General features: G+C 43.8%; 1 protein-coding gene and 1 long non-coding RNA gene across 6 annotated transcripts in view; one reads left to right on the forward strand and one right to left on the reverse strand.

Annotated features, from left to right (window-relative positions):
• The window catches only part of ADCY9 (adenylate cyclase 9), a 97,529-nt gene that overhangs the window by 3,574 nt on the left and 78,831 nt on the right, over window positions 1-15,124 (forward strand). The gene's annotated exons all lie outside the window — the stretch shown is intronic.
• LOC120324879 lies at window positions 2,890-8,810 on the reverse strand. Of its 2 annotated transcripts, none has more exons than XR_005566550.1 (3): window positions 8,733-8,810; window positions 5,292-5,453; window positions 2,890-3,057 (listed from the first exon to the last, which is right to left on the reverse strand). It is a non-coding gene; the product is annotated as an uncharacterized LOC120324879 (long non-coding RNA). The 2 variants fall into 2 exon arrangements; XR_005566551.1 differs by having other exon boundaries at window positions 5,292-5,362; window positions 8,733-8,786.

Consider the following 15,124-nt stretch of genomic DNA (forward strand, 5'->3'; position numbering starts at 1 on the left):
CTGTCAAGAAGATGGGGATCAGATGTGATCTCCCTGTTACTCTAAGATGAATTTTGTTGTTCTGCTGAAAATACATTGAATAGGTTGTAGATAAACATCCCTGTGATATTTCCCTCCTCCATGCACCTTTGCAGCCAGATGCAGTGTGAAGGCCGTGCTGTAGCGACAAATGAAATGCAGTATTTTTGCTGTGTTTATAATTGTACTTGGTATTAATCCCAAAATGACATGAACTTAGTTGTGGAGACTGACAGTACCGCTCTTAAATATTCTTATTTGTTTGTTTATATTTTCTAGGAGATCACAAGAGCACAGTGTAGAGCAATTATACCCCATGCCAGGAGTGATTTTTCATGGTATTTCTCAGACTTCTGTCCTTGGTTATGTTTATCATGAGAGGGCACAGGCTGCTGTGCCTCCTCAGTACAGTGGTTTGGATTTTGCAGCTCTGAGTGCCTTTCACAGCTCCTGCTTCAGCCAGGGCACTACAGATGGACAAACTGAAATGCAGTCTAGATAAGATGAAGTTTGCTTTGTGGACTGACATTTAATGGTCTCTCCTTACCCTGAAACGTAGCTATGAAAGCAGCTGGAGCATGTGGTAAGAATTACTTTAACAAGGAATATGGGTTGGGTTTTTTTTTTCTTCCCCATTTCCCTTCTATGTTTTGTTGTGGCACTATAATTAGCTTCCATTTCTTACCAGTGTCTTACACAGCTATAGAAATCAGAATCTATCTGTACTTCTAAACCAAGCACACCTCTGCTGTGACCACCTTTATCCACAGGTTTGCAGCTCCTTTCCCTCTGATGCCCAGACTTTCAGGGGCACGTGGAGGGTGCTGCAGAGTTGCCCATTTCTTCTTGTTTCCTCAGAACTTTGTTCCACAGCCAGATTACTCAGCTGGTAGGTAAATGGTGGGTAAATGCCATCAAGGGAAAAAAAAAAGGCAGTGATAAAAGCCACTGAAGAGCAGTGCCACAGGCTGGTGTCTGGGACCTGCTGCAGGGGAGGGTTTTGTTAGGGAGCAGCTCTGAGATTTAATAAGGGAGACCGAGATTTCACTTGTTAATTAATTGTTCTCTGCCAAGCACCTGCTCGGTTCTGTGAATGGAGGTGCTGTTAGGAAGCTTTGCTTTACTGTTTTCCCTGAGAATCTGTTGATAGTAGTGATAGAGAAGAGGAAGTTTGTTGTGGTTGTTTAATTATGTCATACCTCATACTTTCTTCAAGTATAAAAATGCTGTGGAGATAACAGCCATAAGCTTTGTTTCCCTACTGGTACTTCACTTCTCAGCTTCCTTTCAACCTCTGGTATCTTAATTATATCCTATTTTTTATGTAGTATATCTAGTATATTATCTCTTAATTGTCTGAGCTGCCGCAGCACTCGTAGTATCTTTGTGAGGCTGAGTCAACAAGGGCAAGTAAACTCTTCCCAGAGCAAACTGGGAGGTGCCGAGGCCGCGGTGTCCGTGTTACCCTTCAGGACTCCTGCCTGACGCTGCTCCTGGATGGCTCTGGGAACAGAAGCACCTTTGTGGTTGGAGCACATCAGGCGTGCTCCTGGAGCGAGTCCTCTGGCTCGGCTCACCCAGCAGCAATCCAGGGACGGCTCTCCAGCGGGCACCAAAGCAGGGTGAGGAGGGGTGGATTGGGCCAACTGCTTCCCAGCCCTGCTCCCCGTCCCGTTGGGAATACTCAGGTGGATGTACCCCAGGTTGTCCCAGTGCTGCTCGCCTTGTTCGTTGGAGTAGACCAGGCAAAACTAAATTTCTCTTCCTGTTTTGTGGTTCACTGAAATCTTAGGATGGGAACATCTTTTCTCCATCCTTTGCTTCCTTGGCTCCTTAGTGCAAGAGTGGGGCCCTGATGTGTTCCCTCCCGTTTCTGACTTTGGAATTAAGTAGATGGTGTCTAAAACAAACCAACAAAGAGCGAGCCAGTGATGCCTTACAATATTTTTGCCTGTTTCTGGTGGGCCTCTGTTTTCACAGCACCTGATCCCCTTGGATGTGAGGGGAGCACAGGAGAGCAGCGTTGCACTGATTTTTTGAGGTACACAGATAGACCCCAGCCATCAGTTCAGTTATATTTTCCATAATAATTTTGCTGTAGGATTTGAGACAATTCACTTTTTCTGTTTCCTTGCTGAGCTTCCTAGCAAATAAATTTATTGAAGTCTCATAGCACAGGTTAATGTGTCCCTTTTGAGCTCTGGAGACAGATATCTCCTCTTGGGATATAAAAAGTTCTGCTTATGGAAATATTTTTGTTTTGCTCTTTTCTTCTTGGTTGTTTGCCTTTCTCTTTCTTGTTACTTGGGAGGTCACAATATTGCTATTTACCAGCCAGCAACTCTTACAGAAATACCAGGGTCACCAGCATCTTGTTTTTTGAGTGCTCAAAATACGTAAGCACGTTGGGGCAAGAATGCTTTCTCTGTGTTTATAGAGCATAGCAAGCAGAACCACCATTTCATTTGGGGCCTCTGCATGTTCACTGATCCTCTAAATAATTCCCAAACTTTCTGCAGCCACACATCTTGTTCAGTTTGCCTCAAGGAGTGGCTTTGCTGCTGTGTTTCTGTTAGAAGCCCTTGACACGATATAACCACGCTTTTCTCTCGGATTTTGTCCCTTATTTCATCATGGGGAAAAATGCAAAGGGATCCTTGTGCCCTCCATCACCTGGCTGAGCTGTGCCTGGTGGCAGAGGAAGGTTGGCTTTTACAGCACTTACTGCAGGAAAACTCACCTGTGGCCACTGGTTCCTCATAAAGGTTATGAAAGATCTCCAGCTTGATGTGTTGTCTTTTACTGTTCTCCATGTTTCCTTTAATTTTAAGCACTTCTTTAGTAAATTAGTTACAAAAGTCACCATTTTGCTCTATACTGAAGCCTTTTACTCCATAAACAGCCTGGCTCTTTACAGGATGGCAACCTGTGACCCGTGGGATGCTTTTCCCGTGGCACGTGGGATACAGCACTGCTTGGTGACTTGATACTCTGCTGCTGCTTCATGTTTGGGTTACAGGGAGCACTGCATGGGTGTTCCTGAAAGACAAAAGTCTTGGGTAAGGTTGGGAAGAGATAAGTCATTGAATTTTATTTCCTTTCCTCCCCTCTGCAGCCGATCAGGGGAGACCACGATCACCCCCCGATGGCAGTGAACTCTCCTCTGCCTGCCCTGTTTCTGTGCCCTTTACCAACCCTGTGCACAGGAGACTTGTAGCTGTCATGTGCTTCTGGAAGTTCATAGGTAGAGGAGAGATCAGATGAAAGTTTTCCTTGGCTTTTTGAGCCCAGCCTGCTGGGCACAGTGTAAATCTAGAAGGTCTGTGCTCGTGCCAGCAGGATGGCTCTGCAGAGCTCTTCATGCATTTGGCTTTGCTCTGGGGCTGAGAGCAGCTTTAGTCTCTGACCAGGGAGGCTTTTGGGATGAATAAGGGGGGTTAAGGTACTTGTGTCTTGCCAGCTGCTGTGCAGGTCTTTCTGTCCATCCTCTAGTTTCATCATGTTCCATAAATGTAAACCTTAAGATACAGGCTTTTTCCGTGGCAGGCATTATAACTGTGGATTTCATGTGTTCTGATACTAATCCGACAGTCAGGCAGAAATAGATAGAACAAATGTCCATTGTTTTAAGTGGTAATGAATCAAGCATGTATATGTATTTCCATTTTCCCCCAAACAGAATTCCACATGCTGACAGTGACAGAAAATGTAAGCGACCAGTCAGTTTTATCAGATTTATATAATCTGACCTGTTAACTTCTTGTTGAGGTAGTGGTTCATGATCTTATGTGTGAGACTGAAAAGAAGGTATCATATACAAGTTGACTTCGCTCCTGTATTTCAAAAATGAAAAGTGCACGGTGACAGATAAAGAATTATAATTAGAGGTAATTTGCATGAAGGCATATTGCCAGGGAGAAGCAAATTCTGCACTGATGGAACATTTTGACATGATCTGTAATTTTACCATGTAATAGCAAGAAAAAAAGGAGGTAAATAGTGAATATAGTTGCTCAACCAGGTTCTTGTCAAGTCATTACCCAGTGAAGATGTCTTTCATAGCTATAAACAAAGGAAAGAACTTTGTAGTTAAGTACCTTAAACTAGTGATTATTGAGCTTTCTAAATATTTGACAATGCAATGATAACTTTCTGTAATAAACCCATGTATGTGTGCAGGTACTGCTCAGCTCGCTGCCAGGCCTGGGCAGGAAGGTCACAATTTCTCCAGATTGTGAAGAAGATTTGTTCAGTTGCTCATGACTTGATTTGTTGAAGACCAAGTAGAAAAACATCTCAATTAAAAAATTACTCACACTTCAGCTGTTTTTATTATTTACAGGAAACTTGGACAGTGTTTGAGACTTTGAGTTCTTTGTGTCATACTTATGGGCTAATTTGACTGGACCCAGTGAAAAAAAAATTCTGAGCATAGTTAGAATCTGTATGAGGTTCTTGCCTTTGAAGGGGATGGAGCTTGACCCTGACCATACACTCCATTTAACAACGTGGGCTCTGGTTTAATTTGTCATGCCCTGACACTAATTAACAAGAAAGTCAAGGCAGTGCTGCTGGCCTGGGGGTGAAGTGTTGCAGCTCTGCCTGTTCAAGCCCTGTCTGAGCCCTGTGGAGTGGAGGAACAGTTTCAATAGACCTCAAACATTTACATCCTGCAAGAGTTGCAGTGAGCCAGGCCAGAGCAGAGCTGCGTTCCAGACCATGGGAAAGGTGAGCCCTGAAATCCGGGATCCTGTGATCCCAGAGGGACACCGTGGCTTCTGCTGCATTCTGGGGTTGTCATCTGCAGTGTCTCTCCCCTGGATTTCTATCTGGCTACCCCAAATCTTGGTGCTGCCATGTCCACAGGTACCCTACAAATTACAAATCTGAGCTGTCTTCTCCCTGTTTGCTTCAGTAAATCTTCAGAGATAGGAAACTATTTAAATGCAAGAGAATGTCTTCTATAAATAAAAGCCTTGACATGGTGGCTTTTGGGGGAAAAAAGATTGATGGAAAAGACAAAGCAAAGTCAAAGACACATAGTTTATATTCATCTTCTGTCATGAGCAGGATGCATGATTTGAATGGGTTGTTTAAAACCTTTTTTTTTGCAGTTATTTCACAATATGTACTTCACTTTTCCTTCTGGCAGGCAAAGGATATAAGAATTTACATTCACCACTTTTAAACAAAGTACAATTTCACTGGATTTCAAGTTGCTGTGGATTGTCCCGGAATATTATTAAAATTAGGAAATTAGGATTATTTCCTACCATCTACAATTTGTGTGTAAGCTCTCTCTGTCTTGATCCTGAATGACAAGCTCACTCCATCCATCCTGGCTCTGTAAGGAGAGACAGCCATTCCTCTTTATGTTACAGCTGACACTTGAAAATTCTCAGCTATTTTTAGGTGATTTCATTCTCATTTCTGCCCTTTGAAAAGAAAAGAAGAAAAAAAAATTTTCCTAGTTTTTAAATTTTTAACTTCCAGTGGGAGTTGCTCTTGCAAGGAAGCCAGCTAGTCAATATAGCCTCATTAACACATTTTAACAGGTTCTGTTATGTAAGTTTGCATTATTGTGATGGCTCTTTCATAGGTTTGAGGGAGGGAATTGTTGGAACTCGATTTAAAGAGGAGCCGTGCAGGGTTTGAAAGTGTAGCTGCCTGCTTCCAAGTAATAATTTGTGAAAATACCAAGTGGCAGTTGGAAAAGAAGCAGGGATGGGGATGTACCAGGGCCTTACAGCTCGTTCTTTCCCCAGAGGTCATGTTTGGGCACAGGTTGTCTTGGGCAGCAGGACAGATTTGGCTGGTTAGGTGGTTCTGGAGAGGCATTTGTCAGGATTGGACTGCCCCAGAGATCTGTACTGCCCTTACAAGCCAAATTGTTTTCATCAAATTAATACTTTCTTTCATTCCCCCCTCCCAAAAAACGTTTTAACCTTGAGCAGTAAGCCTACGAGATATATGGCTTTGGGGATTGGTGTTTTTTCATGGCTCTGAAATTTCTTTGTGAAAGGACTAAACGTTCTAGATGTATTTCTTCAGCCTGCATCCCTGAGGATCAAAATGTCCCTCACAACTGCCTGTAAATTTTTTGGGTTTGTAGTTGTTACAGTAACTTACTGTGGGAATTCTTGGCAAAACATATAAATAACGAGTATATTGCAAGTCTTTATTTCACTGATAGCACTTGCTGTTCCTCTTGTTGCACGTCTAAAACTGTTCTCTGCAACATGACTTGGTAAATTTAGAAATCACGTTATTGTCATAAAATAGCATTGTTTATAAAATCTCCAAAATTGGCACAGTGCAGAGGAACTGGCAGAATAAAAGTCCACAAGCCTGGTGATGGGATCTTTCCTTCTGCCTGTTGCTTGACATGCACAGGAACATGCAGACAAAGGAAAAGTAACATCTTGATGATCTACAAGTGAAAGAGCAATTTGCTTCCTTTTGATTTTTTTTTTTTCCCCCTTCAGCTGAAGTTAATTCAGATCTGTTTGTGTGGATGTCGTCATGGGCTGGAATTCCCAGAGCTCCTGCTGGGCACATGATTCCTTAAACCAGAGGTCCTGCCACTGGAAGGGGGGCAGAGGGGCCATGCACAAAGAGAGTCCCAATGCATCCAAATCCAGCTGTTTCTGTTTATAAAGACTTAATTTCCTTCTGGTGTTATTAATTTGTAGGCCTTGATAGGAAAATTCTTTTCTTTCCTCTAAGCAGAGAGAAGAGGGAAAAGTGGAAAGCAAAGCTACGGATAAACAATACTACCAATATTAGCAATTAATTATGTTTTAAGGGCCAAAATGGTGATAGTTGGGTTGACTGTGTTTAACTGCACAATAAGCAAAAGAAAAAAAGCACCCCACAAGAAACACTCCACCCCACAAAAAAAAAAAAAGTCTGCAATTGAAATAAAACATGCTATGAAACATTGACTCAGCCCACAGGAAATGTAGGAAAACTTCTGCTTCTGATATTAATTCTTTATGTTCATTGGATAAATAAGGATGTTTGAGTCAGAAATGGAATCCTTTCCGTGCGGCTTTGGTGTTTGACTTAGATGCATGTGCCTGATAGATGGAATAGATGTGAAATTTTGGTGTGCCGTTTTCAGAAGACCCTTCTGGGAAGCTTTTCCACAGCTGTTCCCAGTAGTTCTTGGAATCAGGTTCTTGCCTCCCTTAACTCGTGTTGAAGGAACACGTGAAGTCCGTCCTGAAGGTGCTGAGTGTCTCTCACCTCTGACCGACTTGGACGAATGGCCAGCAGATAAATCTTGTGGAAGTGCTCAGGGCCTGACAGGAGCAGTGTCACAGGCAGGATGTAATGAGGAAATGTTCCTGTAAGGGCATGATTTGCAAGGGGACCAGGTACAACACCAGCTCTGAATTTCCTTTGTTTGGACAGTGTGATGCTGTCCGTGTTTCCAGGAGGTCTGTGTTGGGCCTGCGCTCAGAAACAGCCCCAGGATTCCAGGAGGGAGATGGAGCCTCTGCTGTGTCACAGGCCCTGGTGCAGTGACTGTACCAGGAGATAATCAGGCTTTGATCCAAGGCTTTTGTAACCTTTCCCATCTATTTCCAGTGTTTAAAACTTGGTTCTTATTTGGAGCGAGTTCAGAGGAGGCCACCAAGATGATTAGAGGGATGGAGCATCTCTCCTGCAAGGAAAGGCTTAGGGGAATTGGGATTGTTCAACCTGGACAAGAGAAGGCTTTGGGGTGACCTAATTGTAGCCTTGCAGTACCTGAGGGGACCCTGCAGGAAAGATGAAGAGAGACTATTTATAAGGGCCTGGAGTGACAGGACAAGAGGGAATGGCTTCAAACTGACTGAGGGCAGGGTTATATGGGATATTGGGCAGGAATTCTTGTCCATGAGGGTGGTAAAGCCCTGGCACAGGTTGCCCAGAGTATCTGTGGCTGTCCCATCCCTGGAAGTGTCCAAGGCCAGGTTGGACGGGGCTTGGAGCAACCTGGGCTAGTGGAAGGTGTCCCTGCTTGTGGCAGGGGGGTGGAACGAGATGAGCTTTGAGGTCCCTTCCAGGAACTTGTTTGGCTCTGGCTGACTCCCTATTTGGGACTGATCTTGCTACTAAGATACAGGTTATGAAAGAGATTCTCCATCATGTACCTATAAGGCACTGATGAGAAAATATGAATCATATTTGATGTTTTAGTTGCTGCTTGGCAATGTGGCATCAACTAGAACCAGAGAGCGTTCTTAAAAATACCACGTGAGGATGAGAAAATTTATTGTAAGTTGTTTCATAATTCCAATAAACCGTTTAAGAGAAGCACACACACCCCGTGCCTCACCCGAGGTTCTGGAATCCATAACGATCAGTAACTGAATTTTTCTGCTGAGGATGTTAAAGTCACATATACGTCTTTGGTTATGAAACCTTGCTGCTACTGGAATTTGCTGTGGATACAGGGATAAACAAAGGTCTGCTAGTCTTCACTGAAGTCACATTTTCTTACCTGTGTCAGATACTTTAATTTGATATTTGGCAATAGTTTTCCACAAATAAGTCCAAAAATCTTGGTTACATAAAGCTGTTGTGTTCATAGAATCATGGAATGGTTTGAGTTGGGAGGGACCTCAAAGCTCATCCCATTCCACCCCATTCTCACTTTATCAGCCTCACTCTTGTACAGGGAATTCACACAAAGCTCTTCCTCCTCCCCAGCACAGCTCTCTCACCTGCTGAGTTGGGAGATGGGATTTTACACCACAAAACCCCTCTGAACTCGCAGGAGCTCAGCCCAGCCACTGACCCTTCACAGCAACTCCGGCGTGTCCTGCTGACATCCACAACTGCTCAGTCATAAAATCATGGAATGGTTTGGGTGGGAAGGGACCTTAAAGTTCATCTCATTCCACCCCCTGCCACAGGCAGGGACACCTTCCATTAGCCCAGGTGAATCCAAGCCCTGTCCAGCCTGGCCTTGGACACTTCCAGGGATGGGACAGCCACAGATACTCTGGGCAACCTGTACCAGGGCCTCACCACCCTCATGGACAAGAATTCCTGCCCAATATCCCATGTAACCCTGTCCTCGGTCAGTTTGAAGCCGTTGCCCCTTGTCCTGTCACTACATGCCCTTGTAAATAGTCTCTTTTCCCCCATATACATGTGTGTATGTAGAGCATTTCAGTAACTGTGTGCATTCTTAGGATACTTGTTATGTGAAAATACTCTGAGTTGTCCTCACAGGCTGTTACTTCTCCATAATCAGATGCTTGAACCGTGTTTATTCGGCTTGGAAACCGTGTTTAATTCTTGCAGCACGAATGGCTACGTGTTCATCAGCTGGGTGGCACTTCTGAATAAACGTTCTGCTTAGCTCTCTGCATTTAATGGGGAGCATCATAAAACCAGCCTGTTGGTAACAGGAGGTGGGAGCTTCAGGGCATCCAGGATGCCGGGCTTTTTAAACGTGCGGGTTCAGGACAGCGAGAGGAAGGTGCTGTGTTCCCAGCCCTGCCGAAGCTCTGGGATGACCCCTGTGCTGTGTTGCTTATCCCTGCTCAGGGACAGAGGCTGTTTGGCCGTGGCTCTTTGCTGTGCCGGAGTCAGTGCTGATTTTGTGTCCGTGATTGGGTGCTGACAGTGAATCAGCCCATACGGGAAGGCATTTTTTGAGCAGGCACAGTGTTTTCTAAAAAAACGCGTGCGTGATGTGGCTATATTTAAAATGGAGTACATCTGTTATGCATTTAATTCTTTCCAAGATTTCAGGAGGTGACAAAGTTGGAAGTTGCCTTAAAATTCAGATTAAGATTTTGTTTTTCCAAGTTAGGATATTTGCCTGCTCGGCTTCCACCCTCCCCAGTGCTTCTTTGAAGCAGCGTATTTGCAAAACATTTGAATAAACTGTATTACAGATGTATTTTGGGATTTAGATTATGAATTTGAGTTATATGAACCTAATATCAGCCATAACCAAGTGTGCAGCCAAGATGGTCATAAATTAGTGTGAGTTCTGCTGCTGCTGTTACAGACCAGGCTTTGCAGTTGGATTATGCTGACGGTGTGTTATTTATCTAACCCTTTTGGAGCAAAGGATTTGGTAATTCTTGCACTGCTTAGTAAGCTCAGGAGTTGGACCATGACCCACCAGTGTTTGGGGCAGCTTTTTAAACACTAAATCCTCTGAATTCAAATGGCACTTGTTAAAAGTTTGCGTTTATGATTGTGCAATTTTAAAGAAGAGCCAGTTGGTATTAACAGCAGAATTATTGATTTGTGGAAATAACGTGATTGTGTGTGTGTTAAATGTGATCTTAGGGACATTATGGTAACACAACAGCCTGGGTGAGGAAAATACATAACACTCCATTCAGGATCTGCATTTAATTTACATTGAGCCTGCCTATAGCTTATCTAAATAAGACAACTTTAAAAGCAGCCAATGACTTTCACGAATACAAGTAAAGCAAAATGGTGTTCTCAAAGTGTTTGCTGCTGGTTTTAGGTGATTCAGTATAAAATCAGAGAATCATGGAATGGTTTGGGTTGGAGAGGACCTTAAAGCTCAGCCCATCCCACTGCCCTGCCATGGGCAGGGACAGCTCCTACTAGCCCAGGTTGTTCCAAGCCCCATCCAACCTGGCCTTGGACACTTCCAGGGATGGGGCAGCCACAGCTTCTCTGGGCAATGAACACGGAGTTCCAGCTGTAAACACAGACTCTGGAGTCAGAAGAAGGATGGCCAGCAGTATTTATGAGAGTTTTTATTGTCCTTCCAGTGCATATATAAAATTACAGCTCTGCTGCAGTGACTACTGGAGGACAATCTTATGGAGAATGAACCAGTGAAATGTAGCTGGTATCACATGGTCGTTGAAAGGGTTCATCCTTTGATCTGCATTTACTGAGGCACTTCTTGGACAAGAAGCAGTATTGAATTAATTAAGCACCCTGTGCTGCTACCTGGGCTTGTCAGGTGCTGAGAGCCAGTGGGGCTGAGCCTGTTAGAACCTTGCAGGACAAAGGAATAGTTCTCATTTTCTGACCTTTTTTTTTTATTTCCTGATGTGACTTTGCCCTGTCCCCTAAATTGAAGAAAAAACCCTTTTGCTTTCAAGAAAGCCTCAAATAAATGTCTTGATCTGTATACATTTAGATATTCCTTTGGTAATATATAGTTGACCCGTAACAAACAAGGGATGAAATTTTACTCTCTAGTATTTACTCTCTCCCTTGTCAGGCGATAAAAATCTACCCCATGGGCACAGTACAGGGACTGGAAAGATCACCAGGCATTTGAGTAACTTGTGTGCATTAAAGGTGTGTTACCTGTACGTGGATACTGAGGTGAGAGTGAGCCGAGTGCCTGGTTTGAAAACTCTAGAGTCCTTTTATTTTCCTAATTAATAAACTCCTGATTTCTACCTGTGGAGCCCATTCCTAAAAAACCTTTGTCTAGATATTTGACTGTCTGAATGTATGATTTCTTGGCCGCGCCCATTCAATAACCTGCCAGAGGAGGTGGGTGCTCCCCAGTCACGCTCCAGTTCGAGATGTTGTCGGGGGGGTCTCGGTGTTTGTGTTTTGTGGTGTTCCTGCCTCCTCTAACAAACCTCAGGAATACCTGACTTCAGTTTCCTGCTCTGTGAAGTTTGACAGTTGCTAATGTGAGGTTTTTTTAATGTGAAGCTTTACCAGACACATCCTGAAGAGGTGACGACGAAGCGTTGCCCTGCTGTAACTGAGATTTCTGCTCTAGTTCTGCTGTGGGGTTCCTAACATCGGGTTTAAATCCCAAGAAGTCACACATGTGTTCACTTCTAAATTGTCTTTGTGGTCAGATAAGGGATGTGAAGTGCTGGTCTGTGCTGAGGCAGGGGCATGAGCTCATTTATTGATAAGAAATGGTGCTAAATGTTTTGGTGACAGTGATTCCCAAAACGCTGATTTTGAGGTTTCTCCAGAAATCCAGGTGCTTGCTGCTGGAGGAGAGTTAAATAGACTAAATAGTGAGCAGATAAAAATAGTATTATTGTTCCATGGGACACGGTGTCTGGCTTGGTCACTGTTTTCTGCAGATACTCTTTTTGTGCTGAGATGGGAATCCTTTCTTATATCCCATCACAGTTCCACATTTTCTGTGGCATTTTTCACCCCATGTTGAAATAAGGGGACATACAGGGGAGAATTGCACTTTTTACTGTGGCCTTCATAAAATAATTTGCAGTCTTAAAAAAGTTAAATCTGCACTCCAGTGTTAGAATGAGAAGAGAAGGGGGACTGTGGGGATACCAGGCACTGTCATTCCAAAAACAGGATGAAGGATGGCAGGGTCAGCACAGCAGCATTAGAAACAATATTTTTCAGTAAGTTTTTTTTTTTTTCTTTAACACAAAACAGATAATGATTTACCTTTCTTATGCAATGTTATGTTTGTTCTAGAAGAGAGGGGGGATTTAAGTGACATTTTTTTGGAAGGAAGTGACTCTTTAACGATCTGAAGTTTTCTGCTGCTGCTTCACATCTGGGGTGATTTGTGCTGCTTCGTTTACCAGAACTGAGCTTTTTGGATGTTGGAGATGGAAAGACCATACTGCAGTAGCAGCAGTAAATCTAAGATGCTTTTTCTTATTTTGCACTCCCCAAAGTAAATTCAAAGACTTTTAAAACGTGGAAGAGCCTCTACCTGTGCCAGGTGTAGAAGTGGTTGACTCAGTAAATATATCCAGCTAATATTTGACTGTTTGGATACAGAGGCTGCTTACCACAGCTGGTTAAGTGAGTACTTCTGTTGTGAACGTGTCCCCACGTGTGGAGAAACTGGGAGTTTAGAAGAACTGAAGTGAAAGGAAAATTGATTTTTGGCCTGGTGGGAGATGATTAATTCCCATGGTCTCAGAGCATGGAGACAGTGGTGTCTCTATTTCATGAGCTCTCCATGAAGGTTAGTTTTTTTTTTTCCAGATGCTCTTTTTTTTCCTTTTTGATTGCAGATTTTAGGAGCCACAGAGGGAGTTGAATTTTCTCAGTGAAGCCCAAGCCACTACCCACGATAACTTGTGTGCTCTGAAGAAAGGTCGTATTTGCTGGTAGATCATTCTCCCTCCTCCCAAAAAAACCTGACAGCTGTTTTAAGAAGTTATTTTCAGGCTGGAACGTGAAACTTGGAAGAGAACCAGACTCCTTTATAAACAAACTTAGCAGTAGCTGTTGTTCCCCCCATTAAAAATGACTCTGTATTTTTATTTACAGTTCCACGTAGGTGATCATATGTTAATGCTGTAGTTTATTCCCCCCTTTTTATTTACTTTAATATTTGTTTGCTAATAGTTTGAAAGCATAAACAAGTGGAGGCAGTGGTGGACTTTGCCCTGGGAGCTGTAATAGTGTTACCAATGCAATTTGCTGATGTAAAAAAGAAAAGGCAGTACTTGCAGACATTGGTATTATTATGGTTTCTAGCCATAGAACTGAAGAGCAAAACTGACTTCTGAGCAATATCTCACATATTTTGATGCAAGTTTCCAAGGTCCAACAGCACGACGGTAACTTTTCTCAAAATATTGTGGCTTATTTAGATAATTTTTCAGTGTTTATTTTCTTTGTTCTCTTGCAACTGGAGATAATCCCTGTAGGCATTATAACAGCAAAATATTTTAATGGGATGGAAGCTGTTAAAAGAAAACAGTTATTCCTAAATTCTCTTTTGTATTTTTAATTGCCCATTAGCTTGTATCTTCAAGAAGTAAATTAGAGAGGAATTTCGTGCTGGTATTTGGAAAAACTGGGAGGCAGTGGGGAAGTGGAAATCCAAGGGACGTTGGGTGACAGTGGGAGGGAAGAGATTACAAGAAGCTGAAATCTGCAGGAAGCTGCTGTGAAGCACTTTTTGTGGAATGTTTCTTTGTCTAGTCCTTAAATCTCGTCACTTGTTTCAATAATAGAAGAAACGTCATCTAAAAAGATGTGAACCAAACGTGTGGGGAGCACCAACACCTCCAGCAGGAGTTAAGGAGCTCTATGGGAACACCTTTGGGAGTCTGGCCTCGGAGCAGGTGAGGTCTGGACCAGCCAACATCCCTCGGAGCTTCAGCATTTGTCACTTGTGGGAAGGGAACTCCCCCATCCCAGGGGGTAGGGACAGCTGGGCGTGGCCATGGATTGCTCCCCGACAGCTCAGCTGCAAATAACGCTGCAGTGTTTCAGCAGGATGGCATTGCAGGAATCTTAATCTGCTTTTTGAATAATTTGAATAATTTGGCGTAGAGCTGTGGCTGGTTTACTGAAGTTGTTGAAAGAGGATTGCTCTAGTTGAAGTGGATGGAGATGGTGTTTGTTACCATCAGGAGCTCCATGGAGCAGTGCTGTGATGCTGGAGCTGTGCCTTTCCTTTCCATGGAAGTTCAGCACGCAGCAGTGTCGGTGGCCCATCCCAGGGGTGTGTTCCCTAAGGAGACAGGGGTGCACAGATGCAGGTTTGCCCACACGGGGTGCAAGATACCCGTTGATATCGTGGAACCCATTTCTGGCAGGGAAATGTGGTGTTCAGCAGATGCTTGAGCGCTTGTCCTACCCCCTGAGGACAGCTGAGCAGAGCAAGGGCCTTCAGAGGGCTGGTGTCCCTCTCCCCCCTCTCTCCCTATCTCTGCTTCTCATTGCCAAAACTTTTCCCACTGGTAAAAATCCAACACCTAATGATACTAATTTTTACCTGTTATATGCACATATGTAAGTCTATAAATAAACACATCCATTCAGTGAGTTCAGAACTGAAAAAATACATTGCGGGGGGGGGGGTTTGCTTTTGGTGTGAAAACCTTTGGATGCTGCAGCCTTGCCAGATGCCAAGACAGAAGCTGTGTGTGTCTTTCCCAGCTCCCTGGCAGGCAGGTGTGCCAGCCCAGGCCAGTGTCACTCCTGCAGGAGCACATCTGCCTGTTGTGTCTTCTCTTGCCGTGCTTATCCGTGTTTCTTTGGCCGAATCCAGCCCCAGAGCAGCGAGCCTGGCCTCACTTTCCAGCGCTGCTGGTTCCTGCTCTGGAGCTGCTTTTGTTGTGGGTACACTCGTGTGATAAGTTTTTGTGATTACGGATGTATCTGTTGTTGGAATTTATTCCGCTCT

This window comes from Pipra filicauda, unplaced genomic scaffold, assembly GCF_003945595.2.
Source record: "Pipra filicauda isolate LSUMZ 115617 unplaced genomic scaffold, ASM394559v2 scaffold73_size2923735_pilon, whole genome shotgun sequence".
NCBI classification, from domain to species: Eukaryota; Metazoa; Chordata; class Aves; order Passeriformes; family Pipridae; genus Pipra; species Pipra filicauda.